Consider the following 15,454-nt stretch of genomic DNA (forward strand, 5'->3'; position numbering starts at 1 on the left):
CAAGGCGCATGTTATGTACTTAGGGCAAACTCCTATATGTCATGTATGTAACGAGTCTGGTCACCTCCGTCAGGACTGCACTCGCTGTGTTTTTGTGCTAACAAATAACCTTACGCAACGCCGGATATTAACACTCAACGTTTTGTTGCCAGCCAGTAATACAGCAGAGCCGGCGGCTGTCGTGGATCCTGTTACAACCTCTGAAAATGTTGCACTTAATGAATTTCCATCTTTACAACCTGCATTAGCTGCTGAAATTCCGTCCCGTGACAGCGAGGTTCCCACTAAAAAGCGTCCTCTAGAGGACACTGAAAAAGATGTTGATGAGGACCCTTCCTGTGGAACACCCGTTGCCAGGAGGCCGAAGCCCAGTCCTGAAGATCTGTTGGAAGTGGGAAAAGGAGATGAAATGCAGGTCGATGTGGCTCCCACTTCCGCACAAGGAATTACACCGCCACGAACAGATAGTGACGCAGCTGGTAGTGACCTTTCACGGAAATGTGACCCTGAGCCTGAGGTCACACCTGCAATAACCGCATCAAGTGCACAGCCCATACAGTGCGAACAGTACGAGGAAGTACCAAGTAAACAACCTGCTGACTCCGAAGCGCAACGCCGCGCCGAAGGAGGAAATAAACAAGCATCACCGCCTCGCCAGCAAGACAACACAACAGACACCACGCCGGAACCAAATATTGACGACTCGCAAGCCACCGCCGTTGCGCCTGACGGCCACCGCCGGCGGCTGCGACCGAAACCGGGTCTTGCTGTCACGCGTCATCAAACGAAAGCCACACCAGAGAAGAAAGACATCAAGAAAAAAATATTAAATATGAAGTCATCAGGGCCAATACTGAAGAGGAGAAAGAAGAGGGCCACATTGACTTATAGCAATGCATTGTCAGGATTTCAAGATACTTTTCTTCTCAAGCTCTTTCTTTAAAAGCAGTGAAAATTTTTCTAGGAAGTTCGTACATGTAATAGGCACACAGCTTGTAAAGATCGTGACTTGTAGGGAAGCACGTTGCTGCTATAATCATACCGATCCTCATCCCAAATAGCTTCTTCTGGTATGTCTGTGATGCAAGCTTATAGCATTACTATTAACATTAATAAAATACAGTCACCCTTGAAAATGGCAGCACTAAAATAATTCTTGTACCAGTCTGGGACAGATATCGCGTTGCTACAAGAATTTGCGATAACGGAATTTCGGATCTCAGGCTTTTTTGAAATTGTTAATGTTTCTACGGAAGCCAATATCGGTACAGCCATACTTATAAGGGAAGGCATTCCGGTGACTGAAATCGAACGACTAGAAGCAGGAAGAGCCATAGGCATAAAATTTTTCGTTGTGACAGTGCTTAACCTTTACGCCCCATCAGGAAATTCCCACAAATTGGATCGTGCGAAGTTTTTTCAAGATGAACTGATTTATTTATTGAGGAAAAATCCATGTTCTCTTATACTAAGTGGAGATTTTAAAGCTGTGTCTCAAACCAGAAAGATCAACAACCCAATTTCAACTACTCGCCACAGTTAAAAAAGTTAGTAAGTGATCTACACCTTAAGGATGTGTGGGAACTTCAGCACCCGACGTCAGTCGTGTTCACGTATGTAACCAGCACCTATCGCAGCAGACTAGATAGAATTTACGTGTCACCAAATTTGCAAAATTATTTATTGAACGTTGAAACTATTCCCGTGTATTTTAGCGATCACAGTACACTTTTAACTTGCTTTAATTTAAGTGTACAGCCAACCCGTCGATTCAGAGGCCAATGGGATTTAAATATCTCTGTTTTCAGAATGAGATTTTCACTCTGCAGCGCAGTGTACGCTGATATGAAACTTCCTGGCAGATTAAAACTGTGTGCCCGACCGATACTCGACCTCGGGACCTTTGCCTTTCGCGGGCAAGTACTCTACCATCTGAGCTACCGTAGAACGACTAACGCCCGGTCCTCACAGCTTTACTTCTGTTTGGAAGGTAGGAGACGAGATACCGGCAGAAGTAAAGCTGTGAGGACCGGGCGTGAGTCGTGCTTCGGTAGCTCAGATGGTCTTGTCGCATGCGAGCGGCGTTCGTATCGGTGGATTTTGATCGTGCCTTTGACAGGATCAACCATGATTTCCTTGACTCGACCATGCGACGCACGGCGATACCACAGGATTTTATTACCGTCCTCATGCGCCTCCTTCGCGGCGCTTCTTCGACGGTGAGAGTCAATGGCAAGGAGGTAGGAACGATTCCTGTTTGCAGCTCAGTTAGGCAAGGATGTCCCTTGTCGATGATACTGTTTACAATAGCGCTCGAACCATTGATGCAGACTCTTAGACGGACTCTTAACAGGCGTCCGACTCCGTGCGAGCTCCTTCACGTGATGTGCATATGCCGACGACTTGATAATACTCGTCCGGTCGGAGAACGAAGTAAGTCAGGTGGTTACCCTTCTTACTACGTACGGAGTAGCTGCGGGAAGCAGGGTCAACATGAATAAAACCAAGATCATGCACATCGGTCGAGGGCTGGACGCTCTGCACAGTCCGTTTACGACGGTGGACATCTTGCGATGCTTAGGTGTATTGTTCACCCCATCGCTACGGCAATCAGCGGCGGCGAGCTATCGACGTCTCCTCCAGAACGTCCGACTGCACATACTCAACAATTCACTCCGAACGCACACCCTGCTAAAAGGGTGGACTACACTAATGTTCACCTGGCCTCGCGACTGCCGCACCTGGCACAGGTACTGCCAATGCCACATGGTATTGCCGACAGATTAATGGCGGCCTTTGGATACTACGTCATCCAAGGAATGTTGTTTAAGATCAAATACGAAACTTTAACTGTCCCACACCATTCTGGAGGACTTAACCTCACGGATGTGCGGAACAAGGCTCTAGCTCTATACCTGCGAGCGACGCTACGCACTTGGAACCAACGCCAACACGCCATCACGTCGGCCATCCTGGATGTGCTTCTTCCCATGTCCTTTGAACCACCGGTGGTGGTAGGCGCAATCTCGACCTCTTTTTCTCACGTCACGCGATTTTTTGTTGATTTTAGTTATGTTCAGTTACAGATACCTTCTACAAGAATCCCCACTACCCGTGAGATATATCGATACTCGCGGCGTCATCATGGCAGCAATGTTGTCGAACTTAAATACCCAACACGAAACTGGCGACAGATTTGGCGAGCTGTCCATACACCTCTCCTCACCACAGCAGCGCGATCGTCATGGTATACACTAATCAACCGCAAGACAGTCAACCGCCAACGATTGTACGACATTCGCATGGTAGATTCTCCGCTCTGCCTTATATGTGGCATGCAGGATGCAGGACACCGACGAACATTCTCTGCAGTGCGGTGAGGCAAAGGATGTTTGGCGGCTGACGCAACGCATCATGGCCCTCCTCCGACGCACCGACGAATCAACGATCACGACGGACGCTTTATTTTTCCCTGACGCCGTATTTTTCCCCTCACAAAAAACTTCGGCAATCCGATGGATTGGAGGACACGCATCGCACTACGTGCTCTCGCGGACCTTGATATCAGGCGTGGACTATTGGCATTATTTACTAGAACAACACGAAATCATCCGACGCCACTCTAAATACAAAACGCATTTTGCGAAGTTTCTAGCCAGCATGTTTCATAACCCCCCGAAGCGGTGGGGAGTCCCAGGTATACGTTGTTTCGAGGGATAGGATGTACTGCCGGTGAAGTGACGAGGATGTGATTTCAGCCCTATATTTCTTTCCCTTTTTTATATATGATTTTTCTTTTGGGACATTAAAATTAAATGAATAAATAAAATATTATTGTTACTAACAAAAAAATTACAATGTACAATGTTTCCTTCCTGTTGCCTCTCCCTTATTTATCCTGTCAGGAGACGGTGACACCGTGGCCAGGCCTCCAAGTACGACCCCTGCCCACTCTGCCCCATGACTGTCATCAACTAAAAATAAAAAAAATAAAATTAAAAAAGATGGTAGAGCACTTGCCCGCGAAAGGCAAAGGTCCCGAGTTAGAGTCTCGGTCTGGCACACAGTTTTAATCTGCCAGGAAGTTTCATCTCTGTTGTAACTGACGAAGAACTGGAACAGGAAATAAGAGTAGCGTGGACTATGTGTCTCCGCGCAGTAGACAAGCACCCAACAGTCATTGACTGGTGGACTAGGAGGGCTAAACCAAAGCTGCGGAAAGTTGTCATGCAGTTTAGTGCAGCGAGGCACAGGGAGTTGAGGAATACAATGGAGTTTTATTATAAAGTTTTAGGAGACTTATATCAACAGGCCCATGATGACGTAATTCGTCTGAATGATATCAAAAAAATAAAAGCCATGTTATTAAGCATTAAACGGCAACAGATGGAGGGACTAAAAATTAAATCGAAAGCCACATCAGTCGTAGCAGATGAAACAGCTTCTCTGTATCACTTGGTGCGGCATGCTAAAAAACAGACGTCAAACTTTTATTGATGAAGTCCAGACGCATATTGGTACGAGGCTCACATGCCAGAAAGAAATACTGGACGAAGTCCACAGGTACTATGAAACCTTATATGCCCCTACCACAGTGGAAGATGCAGCCCTCGAGGACTTTCTCACTATTTTAGGTCCACAATTGTCGGGAACAGACAACGCTGACATCCTGTCACCTATCACTAAAGATGAAGTGCATGAGGCAGTGCGTAACTCACCTCTCAAAACATCTCCGGGACTTGATGGTCTCCCAGTGGAGTTTTATGCCCGCTACTGGTTTATAATTGGGGACAAGATCACTTCCATGGCAAATGAGGTCCTGAACGGAAAAACGGTCCCTGCAGAGTTTAAGGAAAGCAAAATAGTACTGATTCCTAAGAGTAAAGGCAAAACCAACTTAAACAATTTTCGGCCTCTTTCGCTACTAAATTCTGATTACAAAATAATTTCGCGTATTATCAACAAAAGACTCTGCCTTTTCCAACAAAATATTGAGTCATAATCAATCTTGTTTCCGACCAGAACGATATTCGAAAGTCAATCTGCATACAGAGACGTCATTGCAATTACCTGAGTGACAAGTATAAAATGTGCTTTAATCTTTATAGATTTCCACAAAGCTTTTGACCGCGTTAGTCATAGATACCTCTTTGCGACGCTATCAAGAATGGCTTTCCGCACTCAGATTGTCAACATGCTAAGAAATATTGCAACAGGTATAAATGCGAAAATAGTAGCAATCAATGGCCAAACTTCTAAACCCATACAGATAAGGCGAGGGGTTCCACAGGGCAGTTCCCTATCTATGTTTTTATTTTCCGTATCTTTAGAGCCCTTCCTCCGCATTGTCCACGCAAGATTAACAGGCATAACATTGAGTGGTGAGAAAACTGTCATACAAGCTTATGTTGATGAAGTGGGGGTTGTAATAAGGAATAAGGAGGAGACAGTTACACTGGAAAGAGAAATCCAAAGGTATTGTCTAGTGTCGAGAGCGACAACAAATGAAAACAAAAGTAAAATATTGAATCTACGGGGCCTAAATCACCTCCGACTGGCATGGGCAAAACAAGACACCAAACATAAATCTTTGGGAGTAACCTTAATGGCATGTCCGATGAGGATGGCTGCTTTTAACTGGACGGAAACTAGGAGGGAAGTTCATGGTGCTGTAATGGAGAACATCCATCGAACTATGGACCTGGTGCAAAAAGTCCGATTCATCAACTCCAGCGTTTTATCTAAAGCGTATTTCACTGTGCAGGTATTTCCAATCCCTAACCTAGTAGCGAAAGGGATCATGTCCACTGTTACCAATTATTTATGGCGAGGAGACATATTCAGGGTTGGTGCGACTACCGTTATACTGGATGTCAGAAACGGGGGCCTCGGTTTGGTGGATATTCGCAATAAAGTGTCTGCTCTGTTCCTCAAACGGACTTTCCATATACTCAGAGAACTTCCACAATGTATAACCGCAAAGCTCTTTGAGGCTGTGACACCCCATAGTCTGCAAGCACCGTTTGATGTGCGAAGGATTAATGCCCGTCTGCAGATGTGAGGAACTTTTTCCTCGAAGCAAGTTATCTTAGTGACGAAATCAGAAGCAGCACATGTATCACAGCGCTCGACATCATACTTGAAAGGAAGTTAAATGAGGGCAGAAACAAAATTGAAACGAAATTCCCAAATTGTGACTGGGAAGCTATATGGCGGAACATCAACTATGGCGGGCTATCTACAGACGCTATTTCCGCATGGTACAAAACAGTTAACAATGTCATCAGCACCAATGAGGGACTATATGGGATCGGTTTAAACCAGACACGCCTTTGTGGAAAATGCAATCTGGTGGATACACTCATCCACAGATTCACCTGTGGTGGCAATGTGTATAACTGGAATTGGATCAGGCAACAAATCGCCTTTCTCACCAGATCCTATACGGAATATATAACTCCATCGCTCCTCCTGAGACCAGACATAACATACTTTCCAAAATTAAGAACCAACGCCATTAGCTGGTTACTGGGAAAATGTTGGTTATGTCATCCACAAACTTGGGTCGGACAACGAGATAGAATTCCGCATTTACATGAAGTGTGAATATGCAAAAATCAGCACGTATCGCAACCACAAGAAGCACTACGGCAACATGCTGAAGATCATTTTTGAAAGAATGGGTGTTGGTTAAATATGCGGAACCACTACAACACCTTGAACGAGAACGAACAGAAGAAAATTAAAAGTCACTTGGTTTCTTATTATTATTTACTATTACCTTGCTTCCGGACCTTCTATGTTACACGAAAAGGTTCTTTTTTTTTCTCAAAACATTTTCTTCAGAATTACTCGTGTTCGACTTCCAAAGTATTTGTGTGATTCAAGAAGAATTGTTAAATTTTTATCAGTGTTCAGTTTCTACTCAGAGAAGAGGTTTCTTTGTCTTTCTTACATCGGAGGATGGGTGTTGTGTGTTAAGATTTCTGCACACTTAGTGCTATGACCCAACAGGGGACATGAAAAAAAAAGGGGGGGGGGTTTGGGCCTCGACGCACTGGCAGTGCCGTGAAGAGACCCCACTGCTAGTGCGGCGTGTACCACGCCCTGACCATCCTAAAAATAAAAAATAAAAAGATGGATAGAGCGTCTGCCATGTAAGCAGGAGATCCCGGGTTCGAGTCCCGGTCGGGGCACACATTTTCAGCTGTCCACATCGAGGTATATCAACAACACCTGTCGGCAGCTGAGGGTTTAAGTGAGTCATCATTTATTACAGGGAAAAGCTGCACGGCCATCAACAGTATCTGTTCATTCCAGAACAGTTACTGTCTTCATATACATCATAGTATATTTGGAATTTTGAAGATTTAATCCGGCGGCCTTCAGCTGCTCCGCATGCTGATCTCATATATGTATACGATTTATCTTATTGGTAAATTTAACTCTGTGTCATGTCTTTTTAAAATTGAACTTATTCTAAAGCATCTGTTTGGAGTCCTTCAGCTGCGAATAAATTTAATTCTTTCAAAAGTGTATTTGTGAACTAAATGATAATAAATTACAATTGTGAAATGAATCCGACAGCAACTCCCTTGGCCCTTAACACAATCCCAATCACCTCTTAGCCTTGCGTGATTTAGCAGGCATTTCAATTGTCTTTGAATAAAAGTCTTCATCTCGCTGCGGATTTCTTTCGGGTGCCGTATGAACTATACGGTAATTACACATTCTAGGTAGCATCCACGTTTCTTTGAGCTATGTTACTAATCAGCGACATATGATGTGAAGGTTATTTTCTTCTTTAAGTTTTGCAGTCCAGTGTGTTATTGGAAGGAAACAAAGCAGGAATGTGTAATGTTTTCTAAATTTAAATAATCATGTTGTGTGAGATTTCAAGAAAGGGAGAGAAGGGAGGGCAATATTTAAATTTCTGTCGACGACAGGGTCTCTACAGAGACGGAGCCAAACCTTGGCTTAGCTCGGGACGGAGAAGAAGATCGGCCATGTCCTGTTCAAGGAAATCATCACGCTACGTACAGCATAAAATCTTTATGAGACGTCATATGCCATATTCCGGAAGTCACTATAAGGGACTCCCGGGGGAATAAATCCTGATGGCCCGACGGGGATTTAAGGCGCCGTCCTCCCGAATTCAGCGTGAAAAATCTTAAAGACTACGGCCTCCCGGTCGGTACTTACAGTAGAAGATCAGATCTGACTTGTGAAATAATATCCCAGAATATACCAGAGATCCGACGTTCGGGCAGTGACGGCAAACAGAGGCGCGCTTCTGAAACGGCAATTCCCTGGCAGTCCCGAACCGCGACTAAATTTTGCATCAGTCGCAGTTGACGCACTTGAAACACTTGAAAATGAGATTAAGGCACCCCGATTCGGCGAAAGTTTTCTCGCAGAAGAAGTTCACGTAATGAAATTCTGGCAGTTTGGCAGGCCTGATTGGAACTGCGTTTCTCCATTTTCGGTCTCAGCGGGCTGCAGCGTAGCAAAGCCTGCGGAGCTTTCTAACTTCCATTGCTGAGCACAAGCCGACGCCGTTTCCTAGCAGGGCCATTTGACGCAGCATTTCGGTAGTCTTACTGCCACCCGTAAGACATCTAATACAACAACCGGAATACTCCGTTAGAATGGAAAGGAAGAACTTGGTCCGCCTTATACGCTAGAGATGTACGTTCCAGAGAGGGTCGATTGTAAAAGGGATTCACAATCAATTCGATTTGTGCTTTTTAATTTTCACCAGAATGTGATTCGCGAACTGTTTTTAGGTCATCTTATGATTTACTATCACGCAGAGAAGTGTGAAGCATTCTGATATTAACCAACTCCGCAGTTGATCAGAAGTCTCACCAGCATGCTATTTGCGTTTCACACACTATGTTCCTGACACACACAATGGTTACGGTTACTACAAGCCACACCACAAGTTGGGAAACGGGGCCAAATTTCTGGTAGTTTACTGTCGAGTTGAGATTTTCATAAATGTTTTATTCGTATCTTACAGAAACTAGCAGTACGGCAATAAACAGCCCTTTAAACACGCTGCTAACGGCAATCAAGTAGTTTATAGCAATACAACAATTTTAAAAATAATTTAAAGAACATTACTAAAGTAAATAAAGATCTTTGTTAGTAAAGTACGGTGAGGTAGTGAAGCTATCAACACCGTCATTAAAAAAAATAAACAGGCCTCAGCAAACACACGATTAATGGCAATAAAAGGAATTTACAAACTTGGAGGAATTTAGAAAATTTTAAACAAAGTGTCCTGGAATATCATTAGAACATAACAGATATGACGGACCCGTGTAAGGCGGCCACAAATCACCCACTCAGGGATGCTCAGGCTAGACAGAATACTGACCAGTTTAAATACGCACGTAAACACAATTGCCACTCTCAGGCTGGTCACTGCACCGACTTTTAGCCAGCGAAAACTTGTTATAAGATGGCTTAACTTGCTGACAGAATTAGAGCTAATCTCGTGCAAGGAAACATTACACCACACAGTCCTGAATGAGCGACCACATGATCAACCAACAAGAAGCATGAATTTACTCATAACCCGCGACAGAATAGCAAAACAATTAAACTGCCCAAAACACACCTCCCATCGGGCAGTAACGAGAGGAGTAGGAGAGATCATTGTTTTCAATTACACCGGTGCCGGGGACAGGAAACCCGATCGCCGGAGGCCACAAGGCAGAAGAGACGCTGGTTACACAAAATTATTACTTAATGACTAAACCTTCCACGAACTTAAGTTGCAATTAGACTCGAACAGGCAGTACACGAGCTCCGATGGCAAGGATCCACACATTCGGCAGCGCACGCGTCGCCAGTGTATTCAACAGGCCACGGTCACGCGACAACACGCTCTGTCACCGGAGTTCACGTCTTCTCTGCAACGTAGACGGGTAGTGACCGCTCCTTCATGTTAGGTGTCTGCTTTTAAACTCCAGTGTTGAAACGGAGACTTTAAATAAGCTTGGTAACGTCCCTCCAAGGCGAAATGAACAGCAACTACTCGTGGGGCGATTCTGTATACAACCAACACGCGGGGAGCTCTTCCGTCAACTCGACCCGCTCGTTACACACAACCAAAATACATCACGTGGCGACTCGATACAACCGACCACGCCTGCTTCGCGCTGGAGAGCCACACTGCCCTCCCGTGTCCGCCACCCTCTCTACGCGCAACGCCCCTCCTTCCGCGCCACCACACGAGGTTACAACCGGTCAAAGATATCACTTCCTCCATAGCAGTTTCCCGGAAGCAAAAACGTAGATATCGATAGCAGAGGGAAAAGACAACCAAGCAGCCACTTAATGACAGACAAAATATCAAACAAACATGTCAGGGGAAGAAAAGGAAAACCAATGCAATCTAAACACAAGGTGTAGCACGAGTCGATACATGGCTCAGTTCCCGTGTTCTAGTTGTAGCGTCTTTGATTAGCAGTCAAAACGTCCTTGGTGTTCGAATAACGCCACGACTCAGATTTTGAGTAAAAGCAATCAACAGTGGCGGCCGAAGATTTATGGCATAAGAAGCCACCCTCATTCAGCCAACGGCCTTGTCAAAGAGGGTCGAGGAGCGGACAGATGCTCAGGACACTCTCTTAGGGTGGGAATCAGCCCCTAAAGGTGGAAGAATCAGCAACGATCAACGGCAGGCATGTGGATGCAGAAGGCGATGGAACCAACTGCATTAAATACACGAAATGTGTATCCACGGGGAATGTGTCCTGTAATTCAAAAAGTGTCATGATGATCTCTCCAATGCGAAAACATTTCGGACAAGTCATCCATTGAGGTCTCCGGGACGGCACTGCTGAGGGAGAGGTGACCAATGAAAAGATTGAATACACCGCGGAAAGATAACGTTCTACAAGACGGGGCGTGGAATGTCCGAAGTCTGAACGTCATAGGGAAACTAGAAAATCTGAAAACAGAAATGTTAAGGCTTAATCTACATGTAGTGGGGGGCCAGTGAAGTGAAATGAAAGGAAGACCTAAGATTTCTGGTCAGATGAGTATGGGGCACTACCAACAGCAGTAGAAGGTAGTATAACGGGAATAGGATTCGTTATGAATAGGAAGGTAGGGAAGAGACTTACTGTGAACACTTCGTTGATAGAGTCGTTCTCATTATAATCGACAGCAGTAACACTAACAACAATAGTTCCAGAATACACTCCGACGTTCCAAGACGAAGACGAAGAGAGAATTGTCTTTTGAAGCTGGAGATTTATTAAGTTATGTGAAGTAATGAGGGTGTTCATCCAGAGTCCGGTACTTGCCACTGATAAATTTGAAAAGAGGTCGTTCACAGACTGTACTAAAAATAAAACTACTGACTTCCCTTTAAGTTTTAATATTACAAGCAGAGGGAAAGGACGTCCTTAAAATGAAGTTTTGCACATTTATTGAGAAAGGATGAAAGTACAGCAATGGTCTACACTCTATTTGATAGAGCAGGGAAATTTAGAGTTTCTGTAAGTTATTAAGGTGTGGCTATAAACAAAGGCTTTAGGTAGGTTGCAGCGTGAAGACGAGATTAATTGTAGGAGTGGTTGGTGGGAGACAGAAATAGAGTACTATGATGGGGCTGCTTCATGGTATGAAGATGTGAAGAAAGGTATAGGTAAAGTTTTAGAGAGAAGGAAGGTGAGGTGGCTGGAAATCCGTGGTATAGTGTAGGACAGCAGTGGACCTAATATTTCTTCTTTCTTCAGGTAATTATTTCTAAAAACACCAGAATATTATTAATTGTTCTTAGTGCAATTATACAGCTCCCCATTCAGTTACTTTTTCTTTTACTGTCTTTCTTGTCGTAATCTGTTTTTGTTGTAAAGCGAAATTGTAGATACAATTTCCAGGTACAGCAGTTACACAGTTAAATATAAAACGACCACAATAACTACGTAGAGCAAAGATTATACTCTCAGCTGCAAAGAAAAAAGCAGCGTGATAGGGTCACTGGTGTATGGTGACGTGAATAGAGGTTGTGAGCCAGCTCGCGCGGAGTAGATTGTGTGAGGGATGAGATATTTTGGGAAACAATCTGAAACTGCAGCTGGAAGAGAATAACATAGTGACGGAATTTGGAAAGTAATTTTCGAGGTTCTTTAACAACTCTATGAAATCCCCTCAGTAAGAACTGAACTGGAATTACACTCCTTTCACAGTCACAAAATGCTAGGAAATACTATCTCTTAAATTAATTTGTGTCAGCATTTGTTTACAACACTACTTCTTAAATTAATTTCTGTCAGCACTATTGTCCAGTGCATGTTCTTAATTATTGCTGGCTGTAGATTTCCTGCTGCTTTCTTTTTTCAGTAAACTACTTTACTGCTGAAAGGTAATTTGTTTTTTTTTTTCAAGTGACTGTTTGAGGTCCATGAGTAACTAAATTCATTACAATTGTACTTTTAGTGGGATAATCTATGCCACATAGCGCTAAGACGGTATTATAATAACTTTTGGTTGTTTTCAGCTATTCAATAGAGATTAATAATAATCTTCTTCGTTTGCGATGGTATGTGTTATTGTGAAAATTATGTAAAACTGATTGATATTAATTGGTAAAAAGAAAAAGAGGTAGCGGAATGGGGAGCTGTATAATTACACTAAGAACAATTATTAATATTCTGGTGTTTTTAGAAATAATTATCCGAAGAAGGAAGAAATATTAGGTCCACTGCTGTCCTACACTATATCACGGATTTCCAGCCACCTCACCTTCCTCCTCTCTAAAACTTTAACTGTACCGTCTTCATATCTTCATACCATGGAGCAGTAAATAAGCTGTTCAATAGAGATTAATTGTAATCTTCTTCGTTTGTGATGGTTTGTGTTATTGTGAAAATGATATAAAACTGACTGGTATTAATTGATTAACTCATTTATCGCACCCATTGTCAGCCTGTCGACTGTGTATGCAACTTTATTTAAAGTAATTTTTGAGTAAGAAGTTTGTGACTTGCTGCCCGGAAATGACGTAGTAACGTATGAAGCCTTTGCATTAGGCAAGTCCAATGCCGAAACTTCTTTCGTGTAGTCAAAGTCCATTAGAGTACAGGATTCGTCGGTTTATTTATTTATTTATTTATTTATTTATGGCTTATTTAGCTTGAACAGTATAGCACCTTAAGGCTCTCTGTTATATCTGACAAGGAAAAGCATATCCCAAAGATATTATAAAACATTCATAGGAATAATACAAATAATTCACGCTGATAATGATAATATTAATTGACAATAAAAAGAAGAATGAAAATAATAGCTGACACTAGTAATAATAATAATGGTAATAATAATAATGATAATAATAATAAAGGACATTAATAATTATGTAGATTAGTTTAGAACATATGAATATATGTTTACTACTACAGAAGTGGAAGGGCAATGAAAGAGAGGAAGACTGAAATAAGAATGACAGTGACTTTTAGGAAAGAAAAGAATTTAAAGAAAGAATTCTGCCAAAACGAGGAAGAGAAAAGTCATGGGGCATGTGAATTGAAGAGATTGAGCTGCAGACTAATATATGGGAGAGATGGTTATTGTGAGAAAATGTGGGCCGTTAACTGTCATTCGAAATTTGAAAGGACTTTAATTTGTATTATTTTTATAGAAAGATTGTCCCAGGTTCCTGATACAGAAAAAGATTAAGATAAAGTAGAAGTGTTATGTGATGATAGCAACAGAATTTTACTTTGTTGAGAAGCAATATTTCTGATGAGCTGTTTACATAATCGCGTAAGAGTTGAAGATCAATAAGAGGGAGTGCAGTGATTGAGAACATACAGAGTATGATAATAGCTATGCCTTCTGGCTTGCAGTCTTAACTGTTGTAGGCAGGAAAGATAGTGTTGAAATAGCGTCTCTGGATTTCTTTTATCATGACAGTTAACACGCGTCATGTAACTGAAACAGTTCCGCCAGGAGCCAATGGAACAAACTAAGTAAATGAAAGAGTTCAACAACTAAACTACCTAAGTTGGTTAAAAGGCGTAATGTAAACTGCAATATATATCACATTGTAGTGTACATAATTCCGCGTAGTCAGCGCGTACACAACTTTCCCACTAGAGCGCGCCCCGCTAAGCACAAGAGCCCAGGAGCAGCGCTCGTCTGTCTCCGCACTACGAGATGGCGCTATCTTATAGACGGACCAAATTCTGCTTCCGCCGATCCGCGTATTAATATGTAACGCAGCCAATGATATTGCTGCTAACGTAGAACCTTTCCTCCTCATGGATCACACTCGCGCAGTGATACATAAACGCCCGAGGTATTATAACGAGTGACCTCCGATTAGTCAGTCTGCATCAGTCTGCATTAGTCTGGATTTGTCTGTACCAGTCTACATTAGTCTGTACCAGTCAATAGTCAAAAAATGGTTCAAATGGCTCTGAGCACTATGGGACTTAACATCTATGGTCATCAGTCCCCTAGAACTTAGAACTACTTAAACCTAACTAACCTAAGGACAGCACACAACACCCAGCCATCACGAGGCAGAGAAAATCCCTGACCCCTCCGGGAATCGAACCCGGGAACCCGGGCGTGGGAAGCGAGAACGCTACCGCACGACCACGAGATGCGGGCAGTCAATAGTCAAGTTTCGGTCTGCGCCAAATAAGATTATCATATTCCTGTTCATAGCCATGAAAATAAATGAATAGACACTTTGTCAAGTATTGGAGATATGAGAGAATAAGATTAACGTACCAAGACCAAGGGAACTTCAGATTGTCAATTGTAAACAGCATCCAGAATCAAGTTAATTAAGGTTTATGATTGTTATTCTTTTAATAAATGTGTGTGAAAATTAATCAAGTTCTGTTTAAAGTTGGTGCTACTCTAAGCGTGCAAGTGGCATTTCTATCGTCTGACCTAACGGCAGAAGATAAACACGCCACGATAAGACCACGAGACATATTGCTGACACTCGCCTACTTCGTTAGAGCTACAAGTCAAATAATCTGATGGTGTGTGTACCGAAGGTCTTACAGCGCGCACACCATACACACAGCCTTTCAGTTCAGCTGGAACTGCAACTACAAGCCATCCCAAATTGACAGCACACGCCCGCTTTCGCAAAGTGAAACATTGGCCCCTACATCCGCTTTGTCCGGCTGGCTCGGTCGTTCCTTTTACGTCGTCCACCCCTCCTTTTTTTTCTGCGTTACTCTTTCCTTTTTATACTTTCCCTTTCCGCAGAGTCGCAGCGAGGGATATCGGGAGCCCGGGCGGAGCCGGTGTGTGTCAGAAGGAACAATATTCCCCATCTCGGCCGGCGGCGGCGATACCGCCGTAATATTCGGCCGGCGAATAAATTGCTGTCGCGGCGGTGCGCGACCGCCGTAATATCCTTGTCGATGGCTGCAAGTCGGTCACCGGCCCCGACTCGACTCGACTCGAC

The sequence above is a fragment of the Schistocerca serialis genome, chromosome 8 (assembly GCF_023864345.2).
Source record: "Schistocerca serialis cubense isolate TAMUIC-IGC-003099 chromosome 8, iqSchSeri2.2, whole genome shotgun sequence".
NCBI lineage: Eukaryota > Metazoa > Arthropoda > Insecta > Orthoptera > Acrididae > Schistocerca > Schistocerca serialis.